Consider the following 18,531-nt stretch of genomic DNA (forward strand, 5'->3'; position numbering starts at 1 on the left):
GCATCATTCTGCTGAACTTTTAAAAAAATTCTCTATTAGGAAAACCTGCAAAAGTAGCAGTCTGTCATTTCTAGTAAAACCCAACTGACAGATCGGCTGGAATATTCTTGGCTTGGTATTTATGGATTTCCATGGCTAATTTTCCCATACTAGTCCTTCTTTTCCATCAAAATACATATTCTGCCTGACATCCCCATAACTCTCAGGATATGTCTGCTATTGTAACCTACGTGAACAAATATTCATCTCCCAAGAGCTATACTGCAAAAGCTGTTCATGGATATTAGGGGAAAATCAGGCTTCCACAGGACATCAAAGTCCTTTGAGACCAAGACCTTAACCGTGTTCCTTAACCAGCATTCGAAACTTGGCTGCATTAAATAATGCTGGCGTGTGTTCATAAGGGAGAGAAATCACTGCGGGAGCCTCATCTCGTGGGGTCAAAGGCCTCAGATGAAAAGTCCCATTGCCCACTGCTGACAGGTCTCCTCAGAGCTGAATAGATCCATGAGTCTCAATTCTGAAACTGCTAATATTTTCACCAGAAAGGACTAAGGGAAATTTAATTCAACACGACGTTACAACTTGGAGGCTGCCAGGAGGCCCAAGGCCAAATGGATCTCGGCTTCAGATGCTGTGAAATAGTCATCAGAACGTGCATGGAGAAGAGGTCAATAGAACATTTCACTTTTCTCAGATCAAAACACATCATTCCTTATTCTTGGATTTTCTAGGATAATTAAAAAAAAACAATTCACTTTTTATCCTGGTCTTTTTTCTAGAAGCAGTCTTCACCAGCCAATTTTTTTCCCTAACTTGTCTGTGTCCTCAGTAAAGGAAAGAAAAAGTTTTGAAAGTGCAAGACTGCCCTGAAGTGCAACGTGAACATGTGAAGACAGAGAACACAGGTTATTATAAGAACAGAAAGCCCCCGACTCAATCTTTCACTAAACTGCACTTGGGGGGGGGGGGGGGGGGGGCGCCGAATTAATGACATTTTTTGATGAATAAATCTTAGTATGTTTCTGTGTCTGAGCAGCGACTGGGGGAACCAATGACCAGGGACTGGGACCAGGCCACTGAGTCTCTTTAGACCTTTAACAAAGAACACACTGGTCCAAGTAACACCCAGGGAGCCTGCCAAGTGCCCAAGAGTTCAAAAATCCTATTTTTGCAAAACACAAATGATGCTAGAAACAGGCTTCCTAGGAACAGAGGAAACAGTGATACTTACAGGTTATAAACCTAAGCTTACAGCAAAAAAACAAAAAGATGACTAAAATTAGGATTAGGTCCTATAGTTTTACTACTTGAGATAACGAGAATAAGCAAAAGTTGAATTAGCAGAAATTAAACTCTCACTGTAAAATACTGAGCATTATAGAGACAAAAAGAAATTCCTAGACCCTATTTTTCTGAAACTTTCCAAATATTTTTTCACTTCTATATCAGGCAGTCAAACAAGTAAGAAAGCAAAACACTAACATCACTGCAAAAATATGATGATACAGACAGTAAAACAGACAATAGAAGAATCTCTGTCTTTCCAGTCACCATAAATTTGGTGGGTGGGGGCATGATCGAACCAGGTGCCAAAGCCAGAATAAAAGAAAGAGAAATGGTGTTTTTAGTGGGATTTCATCTTGATTGATACATCTATGGCTCCCGGCTGCTGTTATCATAAACTCTAAGCTCCTGGTACTGAGGCATGTTAGTAACAGGGTTTAACTAAATATACTAAACCAATGTGAGAAATCACCCAACCATCGATAGCCCTGATGTCTTTACATCTACAGAAGAGCTTCTGAAACATAGGGAGTCATGTTCTGTGGCTCTCCCTATAGAAACCTTCTCAGATCTCCATTCTTTCTACTCCACTTACTAAGTCCTCTAACCATATTATTCTCCCATTTAAAATCAACATGAGCCCAATTAAAAATAATACTACATTTCCAAAATACCCTCCGTAAAGGTAGTTTTATCTTTATGCAAGTTATAATTAAAAGACATCATGGGATGTTTAACAGCATTTCTAATATGATAGGATTAGAGAACTCTTTTCCTCCCTATTTAAGTTACGTAAAAAAAAAAAAAAAAAAAAAAACACACATGAAGCTGTTTTCACTCCTAGGACGGGGTTAAATGTCAAAGAAGAGCTTACTATGATACCAAGATCCCATATATTCTCCTATAATAGCAAATAATATGAATTGCAGAGCTGACATTTTCTTAACTTATAAGCAGTTATAAAATCACAAAAACTTTTTAATAAGACAGAAATGGAACAGGATACAGAAGAGATATGTGCACTCCTGTTTCTACTGCATTATTCACAGTAATTAAGATACAGTAACAACTGAAGAGTCTACCAACAGATGAATGTGTGTATAGATAAATATACACACACACAGTGGAATATTATTCAGCCATGGGAAAATTGTGCCATTTGCAAGAACATGGATGGACTTTGAGGAAATTATGCTAAGTGAAGTCAGACATGGAAAAACAAACACTGTGTGATAGCTCTTATATGTGGAATCTATAATTCTTAAAACCAGACAGTAAAATGAGATGTCTAAAGGTCTATATTTGCAATTGGTCAATAAATAAGCCCTGGAGACATTAACATACAGTACGGTGAGGAGAGACAACAAAACTGTACTATAAACATTAAATCTGCTGAGATTAGATCTTACTCATTCCCAACATGAGAATAATTATGTGATGCCATAGGTGTTAGTTACCTAATACAATCAGAGCAATCATACAGCAATATAAATGCATCAAATCAATGCATCAATCAAATCAATACTTCAAACTTATACCACATTGTACCACAAATATAATTTTTTTTAAAAGTCATGACAAGGCACTAGGAGAAGTCTTAAAAATTAGGGCCAAGAGAACAGACAATAAAATGATCATCTAGTTTTCAGAAATAGTGATCTTCCTTGAAGATGAAACATCCACCTCCCATCCCCATGCTGGGTCTAATTCATCTTCAAATGCTAAATCCTTTTGAAAACTGATCAAAGCAAGAAGCTCATGTAAAAGCTAGATAAACAAAATGAGGAAGATGAAGGTCAAAGAAATATAGACACACAGACACATTCAGACAGACATATCCATTTTTCACACACACTGAAGTACCTGTTTGTGTGGATTGTCCAGATCGTGCAAATGTTTTAAAAAGTTTCTGATAAAGTCCATATTCATTTCATAGGAAATACTGTGCTAAACATAATTTTGCCTCCACGAGAGAGCTGCCATTATTGTGTAATATATAATATGTAGGTATGGGTGCTGAATCTTTCAAAAATGCCCATGGAGATTTCAGAATACATTATCTGGTTACTTCATGTGAAATTTCCAGCATGCTGGCATATAAAGACGCTTTTAAAATGTTGAGTTATGTAACTGTATGAAGATTAATGATTTGGGTCAAACTGGTTCTTGATTTTCGATTCTAGGCACCAGAGCTCTATGGTTTCCACATAAAAGCCAATGGGAACAGTAACTAGAGGATTCAGCAAGAGAATAAAAAAAAACATGGCTCTAGATGCAGAAGAGACTGCAAAAGATTTCTTGTGTTTGGTTGCTATGAAAAATGAAACAATGGAAGTACAGTATTTTAACAAGTTTAAATTGTCATATAAATTTACAACATTGCCCTGAATTGACAAGACAAAGCGCGATGGTTCAAATGTATCATACTCCAGGCTGTTGTTCAATACGATAGGGAACAAGATTATACCTGTCAACAGATGAAAACTCTGTCATGCAACAGATCTCTGAAACATTAGGCGGTGTATCACAAAGACTCTGAACTTCTTACAACTTATTTTTGGTTTTCTTTTTCATCGAATTATTTCTTAGCAAATTGTGCAGGATGCAAGAACAGTTGAATTTCAGAGCTGCAAAGCCTTTCAGATGTGACTGAGGCTGAATGCCAAGACTCAGGAAAGGTAGGTGCTCACAGCTACCTGGCATCCAGGTGTTAATCAAGTAAATGCAACTGTCTTCACTAAGGTCTCTGCACTCAAAACTATGATATTTCTTCAACTCCTTTAATGCCACTATACCCAGCCAGTAATTTGTGGTATTTACATGGTTAGTTTATTAACAATAATTGGGAAGTATTTATAAGAACTGAAAGTGAAAGTCGCTCAGTTGTGTCCAAGTCTTTGTGACGCCATGGACTATACAGTCCATGAAATACTCCAGGCCAGAATACTGGAGTGGGTAGCCTTTTCCTTCTCCAGAGGATCTTCCCAACCCAGGGATCGAACCCAGGATTCCCGCGTTGCAGGCTGATTTTTTTTTACCAGCTGAGCCACAAGGGAAGCCCATTTATAAGAAAGTTGTGTTTGTTCTATTGCATTTGTCATACCTTTATCTGCATTAAAAATATAACCTACATTTTTAAACATCTAACAGGCAATTCTCGTTTGCATCCCAAGCTACTTTCATCATTATATTGTGCAAGAAGAAGTTGTGAAGTATCAAAATGTCCATCTGATAGAAATGCAGGAAGACTGCCTGGAATTAACTGGAGTGAACAAACCACGAAATGTCTCTAAAAACATCCCATGAATAAAATTTGAAGGCCTGACAATCTAAAACTGCCTTAGGTCAACTTTAACTTTCACATGTGAAATTTGTCATTTTTCATGCTTTTTGAAAAAGGTGAATACATTTTGACCAGTTACTGCATTTTCTTAAAAAAATAAGAAGTAAGTTCCTGCTGCTCCTAAGAAGTATAGCTATTCCCTGGAAGAATTACAATGTTCCATTTAAATAGAACTTATTTTATAGAACTTCAAACTGTATTTCTAATTACACAATAGACTTCTGTAATAAACTTCAGCCATATCATTTTCAAACAAACACAAAAATCCAGATGTTTGGCATTTATAAGTAAACTCAGCTCCTGCTGTGAAACCAAATAAAAATGAACTCAGAAATGAAACTTAGGCCCTATGAAAAACAAAAACAAAACAAGCAAACAAAAAAAAACATGCTACTGATTCTATTTTGCAGGTTGTTAGTTTGATCATTTATATATTTTTCCTTGTATCTGGGAAGATACATACAACCTTTCCCACCATTTTATCACAATTAACATATTCCCTTGGATTTTGTAGGAGGAAAAGACAAAAAGAAAAATCACAAACTTGCATGACTTAGTCCTATGGTTCATCCCTATGAAATGAATGCTCTACATATACTAAGTCTCTTAATTCTCACACATATAAAAAAACCTTGTGACTATTATTATACCCATATAATCATCCCCAGTATATAACAAAAAAGATTAAATCACTGGACAAAGGTCTATCTGCGGTCAGGCTGTATTCACATTCATTCAGATCGGTTGATTCCAAAGTCTGTTCTCTTACCACTGGGCACTTCGGGTCCCAAATTATAGTGGTCAAAACCACTATTGGAAAATAAAAGAAAACAACTCAGTGTGGTGTTGGTATGTCCAAGATCACTTTATTCACTGGATTAATTTTCAAATCTTAAATTTCACATCTCTTTAATAGAATCTAATAATATGGATCTTATGCTGGTGTAACAATCTAACTCGAAGTCCTCCTCTCTCTCTCTCACACACACTCTCTCTCTCTCTCTCTCTCTCTCTCTCTCTCTCTCTCACACACACACACACACACACACACACACACACACACACACACATCAATGCTGCTTAAGACAATTATGGTCCAATCCAAAGGAGCTTGACTGTGCCAGCTAAATGACTAGCACAGCTCTCCAAAAGCTCTGTTCTAACATCTCCACCTACATCCCAACTCCCTGTCCATTAATAGCTTTAAATTTTCTACTGATGACACAGTTTTCTCATCAGACATCAAATGAAAAACGGACATAAGAATTAACCGGGAGAAAAAAGATGACCTGCTGCTGCTGGGGCTGCTAAGCCACTTCAGTCATGTCTGACTCTGTGCGATCCCATTGACGGCAGTGCACCAGGCTCCCCAGTCCCTGGGATTCTCCAGGCAAGAACACTGGAGTGGGCTGCCATTTCCTTCTCCAATGAATGAAAGTGAAAAGTGAAAGTGAAGTTGCTCAATCATGTCTGACTCTTTAGCGAACCCATGGACTGCAGCCTACCAGGCTCCTCCATCCACGGGATTTTCCAGGCAAGAGTACTTGAGTGGGGTGCCACTGCCTTCTCCGAAAGATGACCTATATATTTTAAAAAAAATACTCAATGTTTATCTAAAACATATAAGGTACTCACTGTGTCACCCAAAATTTCAAACCCTAACCTTAGGTTAGTTAGCAACTTGGTTATAACAAGAAGCAAAAGATACACCTGGAGGCTAGTATAGGAGATTAACTAGTAAAGGAGATTTGAATGGTTAGAAAATTAGACATCAAGGGGTATTAAACCACCATCACTCAAATTTTAGAACTCCCTAATGTATGAGTGAAATCTACTCACCTGGTCTAAAGACTTGACAATTTATTTAAGAAAAAAAAGCCCAAAAAACAGCAGCTTATCTGATAAACCACTGACTGTCTGGATTACACAGGTGCTGCATGTTATTACCACAGCCATTTGTGTCAACAACTATTTATTTAATCTTGAAGTCAAGGGAGAACAATTTTCTAGGAATACTGATTACTCATCATCTTGAATTATGTGCTTGTTTCCCTTCTGTTTACAGGATTATGTCACGACTAACATTTAAAAGTTGGCACCAATAAGAAATACGTCTGTCTACAGTATAACCCATTGGTGAAACTCATTAAGCCATAGTTGACAACTTTTTCATTTTTATGCTAAGTAAAAAGGAAAATAGATTGAAGATTTATATATTAGCATGAGATATAATTTTAAGATGTTATTGCCACTTTATTCTCCAAAAAGGAAGAATAATAGATTTATAGTTCTACCATAGGAAATAAATTTTATGAGCCCAGATCAGTCTGACAAACTAAAAAGTGAAAAAAATTCTAAAAATAATGACTACATAGAGGAAAGCATTATATTCTCTTTTTAAATATTTGAAGCTAATGGAAAAAAAAAATTATTCCATGATCTTGATGCAGCATTGCTGACCTAGATGGATGGAATTATTCATGTACAAAAATATATTTAAGGACAAATTCACACACACTGTTCAAATATCTCTGTGTAGAACCAAAGACATGGATGCTCTGTTTTTCTTACCACACCCTTAAAAATCTCTATACATTTTCATTTTATGCCTCACACAGAGTAAAGAATAAGATCAGGGACTGAGTCAAAAGAACACTTCAATGAAATATCCACTTGAAGTTCAGAGAGTAATCCTTAACTAATTATTGACTTAAACATCCCCAAACCAGGAACTGAAGCTGAAAATCACCCAGGGCAGACACTCTGGTTTTCACTGATGTGTTATCAACACGCCACTCTAACCCTGTTCTCTCCCAACAGCAGACCTGGAGGCAGGACTTTCCCATCAGCGGAAGCATGACTGTATTTGGAGTAACATCAGGGATAAAGGCTCTTAAACACATAACAAGTCTAAAATAGACTTTCCAGGTGTTCAAGAGAATGAAACATTTCCCTGTGTGATACAATCTATTAAAATCCACTTGCAAAAATGAAAGGAAAATATTTCCAGAACAGAGAACTTAATTTTATGATAGCTTTCCATTTAACCAGAGTATTTTAATAAACTTCCACTCAATGTGTACTTTGAAGCTTGTCAGAGAGACTTTCTATCTAAATGAGGGAAAAGTTTTTAACAGAATCATCCTGTCTACTGAGAATGAAAAGAACACTCAACAGATGATAGTTGATTTCATAATAACACTACTTATGGAGAAAACATCATTGCTTATGTTCGCCTACTATCAAAGCATTTGTAACACACTTGTAAACAGCCCAAACAGAGCTGTGTGTACATATCTGTAAAGGGCAATACCGAAGTGCAGGCTTCCCTCTTTTTTCCCTAAAACACTTTCAGAGATGTGCATACCACCCAAGCAGTCCCTAAAGAATCATTTCCATATTGTCAAAGAGTCTCGTTAGAAGCCAGGATGAGCCTGCTGTGAGTTAGTAAGTTAGTCACCTTAAATAAAGAATCACTTACTTTTATTTCCTAATTTCCTCACATTCCCAATGGTGCGATTTCATCTTGAAAACAATGCTTCTTTAAAGCTCCAGGAAAACAGGTTTTGGAAGTTTTAGGAAATCAAGGGCAATCTCTTATGTGATTACCATATGCATGTTTCGTTTATACATGGATTGAGCGCCAATCTACAGTTGTATTAAATTCTGAATCTGAATCTTTTCTATAGGGAATAATACAATATTGGTACTAGATCTAAAAGAAAAAACAACAACAATTCACTGTCAACAATTATTTAAATGAGAAAAAGGAGTAGAAGACAGGACTTTTTCTTCCAATGTTTGGGATGACACCTGATAACCAGTAAATGAGCAATAAATGCTTGATGAGTGAAAAAGCCCCAGTGAAAAGTTAAGTGACTGGCCCAGCTCGTGCAAAGCTATGTTTCCAGCAGAACTGGGACATCACAACATCTCAGCTTCAGTTTAATAATGCCTACTGATTTTTTTTTATAATGGATGAATTCTTCCTCTTTACTTCTTAAGGGACTGTAATTTATAAGGTAAAAACGACCAGGCATCAAATATTTAACCCATATAAGTGCCAAGATTCGTTTTTAAAGCACCACCAAACATATTAAGTGTTGGACAGCTTCATTTCCATGACTGACTGGCATTAGGAGAACTTGGAAACTTTCATAGCCTGGTTTCATGAGCTGCACTTTCCAAAGAAACATGGTTTATTCTTTATGCCACCAAATAACAGAAACAAAGTCCATCATATAAAAATTTATTACAAACTCAACCTCTGAAAATAAACTATAAAAATTAAATTTAATATAAACAACAAGTATGAAAGAAAAAATTGCTCTAATTCACTTGAAAGACTGTGAAGTTCCACTGTTGTATGAGATCACAACATTGAGACATTCAAACACATTCCTGAATCCCCTTTCTTCTATCCACTCAACAAATACTTACTAAGCAGCTAAAGTTGCCCAATCCTGGAAGTGGAGGCTTTCACAGAAACATCATATACTCTACGAGGGCATAGCACACAAGGCTACGATAAGAGACAGTCAATACAAAATCACCTAAATAATACTATACTTTGTGATAAGCATTATAAAAATGAGATTGAAAACACAACTTTGAAATAAGCATCAATATTATTAATATTTGGATTTTTTCCCATTTTCTTGATGCCAAATAATAATAATAATGTTTAAATAAAGGCGAGGTGGGTGGGGACCAGGGAAGAAATGGTAACAGAACATGAAGTCTTCAGTTAGAAAATGAAAATCAGGGATTCCCTGGTGGCTAAATGGTAAAGCCGCCACTTGCCAATGCAGGAAACACAGGTTCGATCCCTGATCTGGGAAGATCCCACATGGCTCAGAGGAACTAAGTCAGAGCAAGCAACCTGATGGGTGTGGCCCAACCATTGAGCTTGGGCTCTCCAGGCCTGGAGCCACAACTATTGAGCCTGTACAACCTTAGTCCATGCTCTGCAACAAGAGAAGCCACCACAATGAGAAGCCCGTGAACCCCAACTGGAGAAAAGCCTGTGCAGAAATGAAGACCCAGCATGGCCAAAAATAAAAAGATAAGTAAATAAATTTTCTTTTTTTTTTTTAAACAGCAAATGAAAATCAAACTTTGCCTTAGGGTGCCACATATCATGGAGAAGGCAATGGCATCCCACTCCAGTATTCTTGCCTGGAAAATCCCATGGTAGGCTGCAGTCCATGGGGTCCATGGGGTCCATTGAAAATCAAACTTTGCCTTAGGGTGCCACATATCATGGAGAAGGCAATGGCACCCCACTCCAGTATTCTTGCCTGGAAAATCCCATGGTAGGCTGCAGTCCATGGGGTCCATGTGGTCGCTAAGTCAACTGAGCGACTTCCCTTTCACTTTTCACTCTCATGCATTGGAGAAGGAAATGGCAACCCACTCCAGTGTTCTTGCCTGGAGAATCCCAGGGACGGGGGAGCCTGGTGGGCTTCCGTCTATAGGGTCACACAGAGTAGGACATGACTGAAGCAACGTAGCAGCAGCCACAGCCACATATTAATCTTATATTAAATCTTTGAGGGGAAGGACTTGGGTCATAAAGCAGAACCACTCAGAATTTTCAATACAAGAAATTGATATGCTTCTCAATGTTTATTGATGTTGACTCTGACCTCAAAGAACTATGCCAATTTCTCTTGAAATGATGTACTACAAAGATGAACTATGTCATAAGGCTACTTTGAGGTATTTTCTGTTACAAACAGCTAAAGGCTGAAGTAATTGTGTATGTGTGTGTGTGTGTGTGTGTGTGTGTGTGATGTGGGGGTGGCAATAGATAGCACTATTTGAATGACACTTCCTACCCATGGGTTCTTGAATTCAACCAACCATTGGTCAAAAATATTTGGAAAAAAAATTCCTGAAAGGAAAACGTGAATTTGCTTGTATAAAGTATGAGTAATCTAGAAGGGATTTGAAGTATATGGGAGAATGTACATAAATTATATAAGGAACACTGGGCATTTTCAGACTTTGGTATCCACAGGGGTCGTAGAACCAACCACCAAAGATGCCAAGGGATAACTGTACTATGAATTCATACATCCCATAACGTAATGGCAAATAACTGAGAACACTTATGCCAGAAACTGGAATATAACAGCGAAGTCCTGGGGCCATACATTGCCTGGCTCTGATTTAGCTGAAGGCTGAGACAATACAGATATTAAAATGAAGAATGTATGTATACATACAATCTATGTATACTATAATATTAGGAAGTATTAGTGCAATCAAATAAAATGTCATCCTTATGATCCCCTGAGGTGGTGCAGTGGTTAAAAAAACTGGCCTGCAGTGCAGGAGATGAGGGTTCAATCCCTAGGTCAGGAAGATCCCGTAGAGGAGGAAATGGCTCCACACTCCAGTCTTCTTGCCTGGAGAATTCCATGGGCAGAGGGCTACAGTCCATGGGGGTTGCAAAGAGTCAGCCAGCACTTAGTGAATAAACAACAATAATTAGGACCAGCACTCTGAACACCGTATGAGCTTTTCAAATCTTATTTTTTTTTAACATTATATTGGAGAACTACAGTGCTTTCTCTGTTACTAAGCTAGCAATATTTCCATGTATGATTATTACAGACAAAAAAATGAATGAGTAACCAGAACACTAACAGATTAAAAATGTACACCAAAATGGTGCAATATTTACCAGTAGACAAGCACTATAACAATTACCTTTATAAAGATTACTGACAAAATAACAATAGCAATCAAATATATGTAACTATGTAACTATTTAAACTCCTAACAAAGGCTTTTATGATACTATTAGCAGTAACACAGCAACTCCCATAAAATATGACTTAATATCACCCTGATAAGAGTTTAAGTACATATAGCCATTGTTATGTGAAAAACAGATTTTTAATATGTCACAAGCCAACAGGATTTAATTACCACACCTACTTCAGACTATTAGCTATTTCATTCAAACCTGAAGAAATAATATTTATGTGGCCATTGAGATTCACTATGATTGATGCGATCTTTTGTGTTATTCCCTTTATAGTCACTCACATTTGTTAAAAAATAACAAGGAAAAATGAAAGGGGAAATGTGTGTTTTTGTTTTGCAACAAAGCTTTTCAGATGATGACTAACCTCTTCCTTTGAAGACAAAAAGCCTCTGTAACTAATGTACATAGAAATATGTTCTTTACTATGTGCATTAAGCCAAGAAAGGAAAGAAAAAGAGGGGGAGAGGGGAGCTGAAGGACTGAAGCCAGAATTCAAAGCAACCTGGGGAAGATTGAGTCCACGAAAGCTGTCAGGAAAGTTGTTATTCTTATTCTCAATTTCTTACAGCTCATCTGCTCTCAAGGAAGAAAACTCGTAGTTTCTTTAAACCATACCCACAACAGATCTCACTTGAGAGGAAACATAGCGAGAGATTTGGCATGAATGGGTGTATTACCAATTTTCCAGCATCACTACTGAGTATTTATGTCATGACGAATGATGACACTGGTGAAATATTTTAACACGAAGCCTTGCCTTGTAAATCGTCTGAATGATGTTGTGTCAAAACAACACCTACCATAAATCAGAGGTTTTAGGACCAGTATTTCTTGTTCTAACACGCTACCTGCTCAGCAGAATCACTTGTGCGAACAGGCATAGATTAATGTGCGCTAAGCAGAGCCATCTTACCGCCTAACTTATAGAGCTATAATTTAACAGGCCTATTATCGTCAAGGTAATTTTGACAGTGCTGAAATATTATCCTTGTTAAGAATATGCATTTAGCACAAACCTCAGTGGTCATTTGCACTGAATAAACAGACATGGATCCCTACAATTATTCTTCTTTTCTACCAATGACTCTTTTTCCTAGCAAGGCAGCAGTCCGTTGACAACTGAGTTTATAAATACTATAGCAAGATGGTTATTCTCAATAGTACAAAAAGCTCAGCATGTTGCTTTCAATTTACTTTCCACTACTTCATGAGTTCATCAGCAACCTGAAGTGGAGGCTAAGGAGTCCCTTTCCAGATTTAAGAAACAACAATCGTTCAAACCTTGACCACCCCTCCTCCTTGCCCCAAACTCAATTCCTCGTTCTCGGTATTTTACATGGGTGAAACTTACAGAGCCTCATCTCCCACGCAGTCAAGTAGGAAATATTAATACTTAGGGCAATTCCAGATGTCTCATTATGGAAGATAAAGAATATGTCTTCTCTTAAACCGTAGTACTGCTGCTGCTGCTGCTGCTGCTAACTCGCTTCAGTCATGTCCAACTCTGTGTGACCCCACAGACAGCAGCCCACTAGGCTCCTCTGTCCCTGGGATTCTCCAGGCAAGAATACTGGAGTGGGTTGCCATTTCCTTCTCCAGTGCATGAAAGTGAAAAGTGAAAGTGAAGTCGCTCAGTAGTGCACAACTCTTAGCGACCCCATGGACTGCAGCCCACCAGGCTCCTCCGTCCATGGGATTTTCCAAGCAAGAGTACTGCAGTGGGTTGCTACTGCCTTCTCCAAAACCGTAGTACTACCAGAAGAATAAAAATAACAAAAGAAATTAGTAAATTTTTTACAGTGCATTAGCTCTAACTTAACTTGATCTATTAAAAAGAGATATAAATTTGTAGTTTTTAAACACTGAATAACTAACACACACACACACACACACACACAAACACACACATACACACAGAGCACAAAAATCAGTCGTGTGAAACAAACATACCAGCCACAACCCAGCATTTCATCAGAGAAGATACACATCTACTGACACCGTGGCTCAGTGTCTTAAAGCCAAATTAGCCAATAGAAAGGAAATCAACAAATATTTATCTGGAATCCATTACACGCAAAGCTCTAAGCCAAGTGCTTTGCCATAATAATTAGGCAGGAACAAACAGGACAACTATCTTCTCATCTTGTCTCCAAATCAAAGCATGAAACTTTAGACACTTGATAAAGATAAAATGTTTCTGCTAACTCTGACTGCGTGGATGAAAAGTGCTTGATCATAATATCTTCCAAAGCTCATGTTCGACTCGGGTCCTACAACTGATCATATTCTACTCTTTAGGAATGAAAATAAAGTCCAGTAAACATGTCAGCAGTGGCCTATTTCAGTTACTAGGGTAAACCATATAAATTAAGAAATCCAAATACCATCTTTGAATTGCTAGTTATTTCAGGACAGCAAAAGAGTTTAATGTTTCAGACATAACGAACCTCAACAATGCTTTTAAAAACTGTAACACTACAGAATACAGAGCCTCAGGCCATAAAAATAGAATTTCCAAGAAAGCTTTAGTGTAAGAACAACCAGATTCTGCAGTAAGGTGCCCCTTACAGTATATCCCTGAAATAATGTAGATCATGCTGCCCTCTTGTGCCCGATGTAGAAAATAAAACAAATTTCATCCTCACAAGGGAAACAAAATCTGGGTTTTTAACAGAAATCATCTCTGAATTTCTAAATGACTTACTGTTGACTTGCAATTTGTGTTACCCGAGTATGAAGATCTGATGCAACTGAAAGTTGACTTCAGAGACAGAAGACAAAAGGTTGGCTAGGAAGATGTGGACATGACAAACAGCACAGGAGCGCGGCCCACATGCCCAAAAGGTACTATTCAAACCCAGCTACAATCAAAACATGCAAGAAATGTCTCCTCTGGCTCCTGAAGACTTGTAGCTCTTTAATAAACACACAAAGGAAGTGGGACTTCCCTGGGGGCCAAGTGGTTAAGAATCCACCTTCCAATGCAGGGGGGCGTGGCTTCTATGCCTGATCAGGGAACTAAGATCCCACATGCCACGTGGTGCAGCAAAAAAATATTTATAAATAAGTACACATTAAAAATAAATAAATACAATCCATTCATTAAAAATACGACCTCAAAAAACACTTAATGAGGCTTCCTTGGTGGTCCAGAGGTTAAGAGTCCGCCTTGCAATGCAGGAGACACTGGTTTGATCCCTGGTCCAGGAAGATCCCACATGCCTCAGAGCAACCAAGCAGTGGGCTGCAACTCCTGAGCCCAGGCTTAATAGTCTATGCTCCACAACAAAAGAAGCCACTGCCAAAAGAAGCCTGTGCAACACAAGGAAGAGGAGCCCCCACAAGCCATAACTAGAGAAAGCCCACAAGCAGTAATAAAGACCCAGCACAGCCAAAAAAATAATTAAATATATAGAATTAGTTTTTTAAAAAAATTAAGAACCAAATAAGTCAACATATAATACCATTACCGAGGGGTGTCCCAGGTGGTACCAGAAGACTTAGGAGAAGTAGGTTTCGATCCCTGGGTCAGGGGAATCCCCTGGAGAAGAGCATGACAACCAACTCCAGTATTCCTGCCTGGAGAATCCCATGGACATGGGAGCCTGGCGGGTTACAATTCATAGGGTTGCACAGAGTTGGACAGGACTGAAGCGACTTAGCCCTCACACACCATTACCAAAATACGTCAAAGGAAGAAAGTGAAACAGAGAGATGGGTGAGATAACGGGAGGTAAAAGGAAGAGAAAAGGAAAACATGAAACCTAGTTCTGCCATTCTAACGCCACACACAGATTATAAAACACCAGTAGGCAATGAAGCATCACATTATATGAACAAAGTAAAGCACGTGCATCGAAACATAGGTTCCAAATAGAGAGTAGCCACAGGAGCACTGCTGGAATGTTAAACTGTAGGCAGAGAAACCAGGCACTTTCGAGGCTGACGCTTCCTTCATAGACTACGATAAATATAATGAAAGTAAGGGAACTTGCAAATTTGGTAGAGCAACTGGTGTTTTCAGCAACTTCCCATGGAACCCTGGTTCTTAGCACAACCAGTGCAGTTAGAACCAGTTACTCCCCCAGTGTCTAACACAATTAATGAAGATCTGGGGTGAAGCATCAGAATGGAAACGGAACATTTAGAGTGGGTCCACCAATGAATGAATGCATAAGGCCTTGTGACCATCCAGTTCAGGGTCATTGAGAACCCACTGGCACAAGTGGGCTTGGAGACAAGTAGAAACAAGGGAACTCTGGTGAGATGAGTGCAAATCCAGTCAGACTGGGGAAAGCCCAGACCCAATGGGCCTCTGTCTAAGTTTCCCAACTTCACCATCCCAAGCCCAAAGTCCTTCCTTTCATTACTTTTCTAACTCTGGGAGGTTGTCAGGATCCTGAAATCATAGGAAAAGTACAGACCCCCTACGATATCCTGGAGAGAGACACACTTCACAATCACTGCATGCTACAGGGGAAACAGACTCTGGAAATCAAATCACCCACAATTTTATGCTGGGAACTTTGCTGAATTAAACCCAGATATTTAAGGTAACTTAGAAGTTGAAAGACTTCCTGGCAGTCCAGGGGTTGAAACTTCATCTTCCAACACAAGGGTTGTGGGTTTGATCCCTGATTAGGGAGCCAAGATCCCACATGCCAAGAAAAAAAATCAACACAGAAGCAAAAAGTTGAGCAAGTCAGTCTCTCTGCTGTAGAAGGGGATTTTTAAAAAAATATTATAACTATTAAAACACATGAAAAGATGCTCAACATCACTCATTATCAGAGAAATGCAAATCAAAACCACTATGAGGTACCATTTCACGGCAGTCAGAATGGCTGCGATCCAAAAGTCTACAAGTAATAAATGCTGGAGAGGGTGTGGAGAAAAGGGAACTCCCCTCACACTGTTGGTGAGAATGCAAACTAGTACAGCCACTATGGAGAACAGTGTGGAGATTCCTTAAAAAACTGGAAATAGAACTGCCTTATGATCCAGCAATCCCACTGCTGGGCATACACACTGAGGAAACCAGAAGGGAAAGAGACACGTGTACCCCAATGTTCATCGCAGCACTGTTTATAATAGCCAGGACATGGAAGCAACCTAGATGTCCATCAGCAGATGAATGGATAAGAAAGCAGTGGTACATATACACAATGGAGTATTACTCAGCCATTAAAAAGAATACATTTGAATCAGTTCTAATGAGGTGAATGAAACTGGAGCCTATTATACAGAGTGAAGTAAGCCAGAAAGAAAAACACCAATACAGTATACTAACGCATAAATATGGAATTTAGAAAGATGGTAACGATAACCCTGTGTACGAGACAGCAAAAGAGACACTGATGTGTAGAACAGTCTTATGGACTCTGTGAGAGAGGGAGAGGGTGGGAAGATTTGGGAGAATGGCATTGAAACATGTGAAATATCATGTATGAAACGAGTTGCCAGTCCAGGTTCGATGCACGATACTGGATGCTTGCGGCTGGTGCACTGGGACGACCCAGAGAGATGGTATGGGGAGGGAGGAGGGTTCAGGGTGGGGAACACATGTATACCTGTGGCAGATTCATTTTGATATTTGGCAAAACTAATACAATTATGTAAAGTTTAAAAATAAAATAAAATTAAAAAAAATTATAACTATTAGGGTACGCATAATCAATAATCTCAACTATGAGGTATAATTCTTACACATTACTTGCTTTTCCAAAGAAGAACAAGATAAAACAAGTATAAACAGTACAAAAAATTTTTATTCAAACAAATTTAAAAGTCATCACTTAAAATTTTTCATTAAAAAAAAGTTTTACTCTACTAACAAAAGAGTAAATAAATAAACTGTGGCTCCTAAACCTTTTGGGCAAGGCAGGCCTGTCTTTGCAGTACTATTTGGGCTTCTATTTTCTTGAAGGAATCAGGTCCTGTTAATAGTCACAGGACAGGGAGACAGGATACATCCTAGTGTGCCGGCTAAAGTAAGATGAGTGATTTTAAAGATTTACGCTTGGGCCCAAATCCCGAAATAATTAATTAACCAGCATCTGGAGAAGCCTACAGGGGTTGTTGATGCTTCCAACGTTATGACTGTAATTTTCACATTAACTGAAAAGTGGAGCAACACCACAACCATAACAGCACGGACTCCTCCAATTAGTTTGTCTCCACAGCTTTATAATAAGACGAGATCTGTATGGGCCCCTGCAACTTTCCATCCTGTGCTCCACCCAGTGCTTGGATGAAACATGTGCTGGATAAATCTACACAAGAGGCTGCACGAACAGCCTCATTTAATCCTCACACAATGATATAGGAAGGGCAGCAGTTATTCCCATTTCACAGGAGACGAAGTGCCCACATAGCATGTGGTCATTGACTCAAAGAGTCATAAAGCCCTGACTTCGATCTAAATGCTGTGAATATACTCACCTGCTGAATTCTAACAGTACTGACATTCTGGCAAGTGTGGGAATAGCATCCCATTTTCCAGACAAAACTGAGATGCAGAGTAAACAACACATAAGTATTAATTAAAATTTGACCATTAGTAACTAGCACCAGGATTGAAACCAGGCAGTTGGCTCCACAGACCACACTTCAAAACCAAGACAGACAACATCCTGCCTTGAGATCTGCCTACGCAAGAGATCTACCTTGCTTTGGCCTTGGTCACATGGCTAGCTGATGGCCAGGCCAAGGCTACTTCTGTCCTCTCTGCAGCCCACCTCCCTGCCTCAACAGGTCCTGTCAATCATCACCTGCAAAAACAAAGTCACCCTGGGCCTCGGCACAAGTCTAGTCAACTAGACAGAATGGGCACATCCAATGATGAACTTCATGGAAACATAGCTCAGGAGGCTACATTCTGAAGTAAGACAGCTTGAAGGCCTCAAGGTGGAGTAAGCGAACACTGGGAAAGCTCCCAGGACTCTCATACTGAGAAACTTACTACTGAGCATCCACCTGCTCTGTATGTACCACAAAGCCTCTTACGTTTTACCAAAACTCCACTATAAGCTATACAGTTATTTTATTTGAAGAGGATATCTACATTAAATTAATCTTGGATGTTAATTGATTATTCATTACCATTTTAGGTAGGTCTCATACT

At 38.7% G+C, this 18,531-nt stretch overlaps 1 protein-coding gene across 7 annotated transcripts in view; it reads right to left on the reverse strand.

Moving 5' to 3' along the window:
• LOC129624632 (ATP-binding cassette sub-family C member 4) overlaps window positions 1-18,531 on the reverse strand; it is a 187,117-nt gene that overhangs the window by 70,497 nt on the left and 98,089 nt on the right. The window lies entirely within an intron of this gene.

Source organism: Bubalus kerabau, chromosome 12 (assembly GCF_029407905.1).
Source record: "Bubalus kerabau isolate K-KA32 ecotype Philippines breed swamp buffalo chromosome 12, PCC_UOA_SB_1v2, whole genome shotgun sequence".
NCBI classification, from domain to species: domain Eukaryota; kingdom Metazoa; phylum Chordata; class Mammalia; order Artiodactyla; family Bovidae; genus Bubalus; species Bubalus kerabau.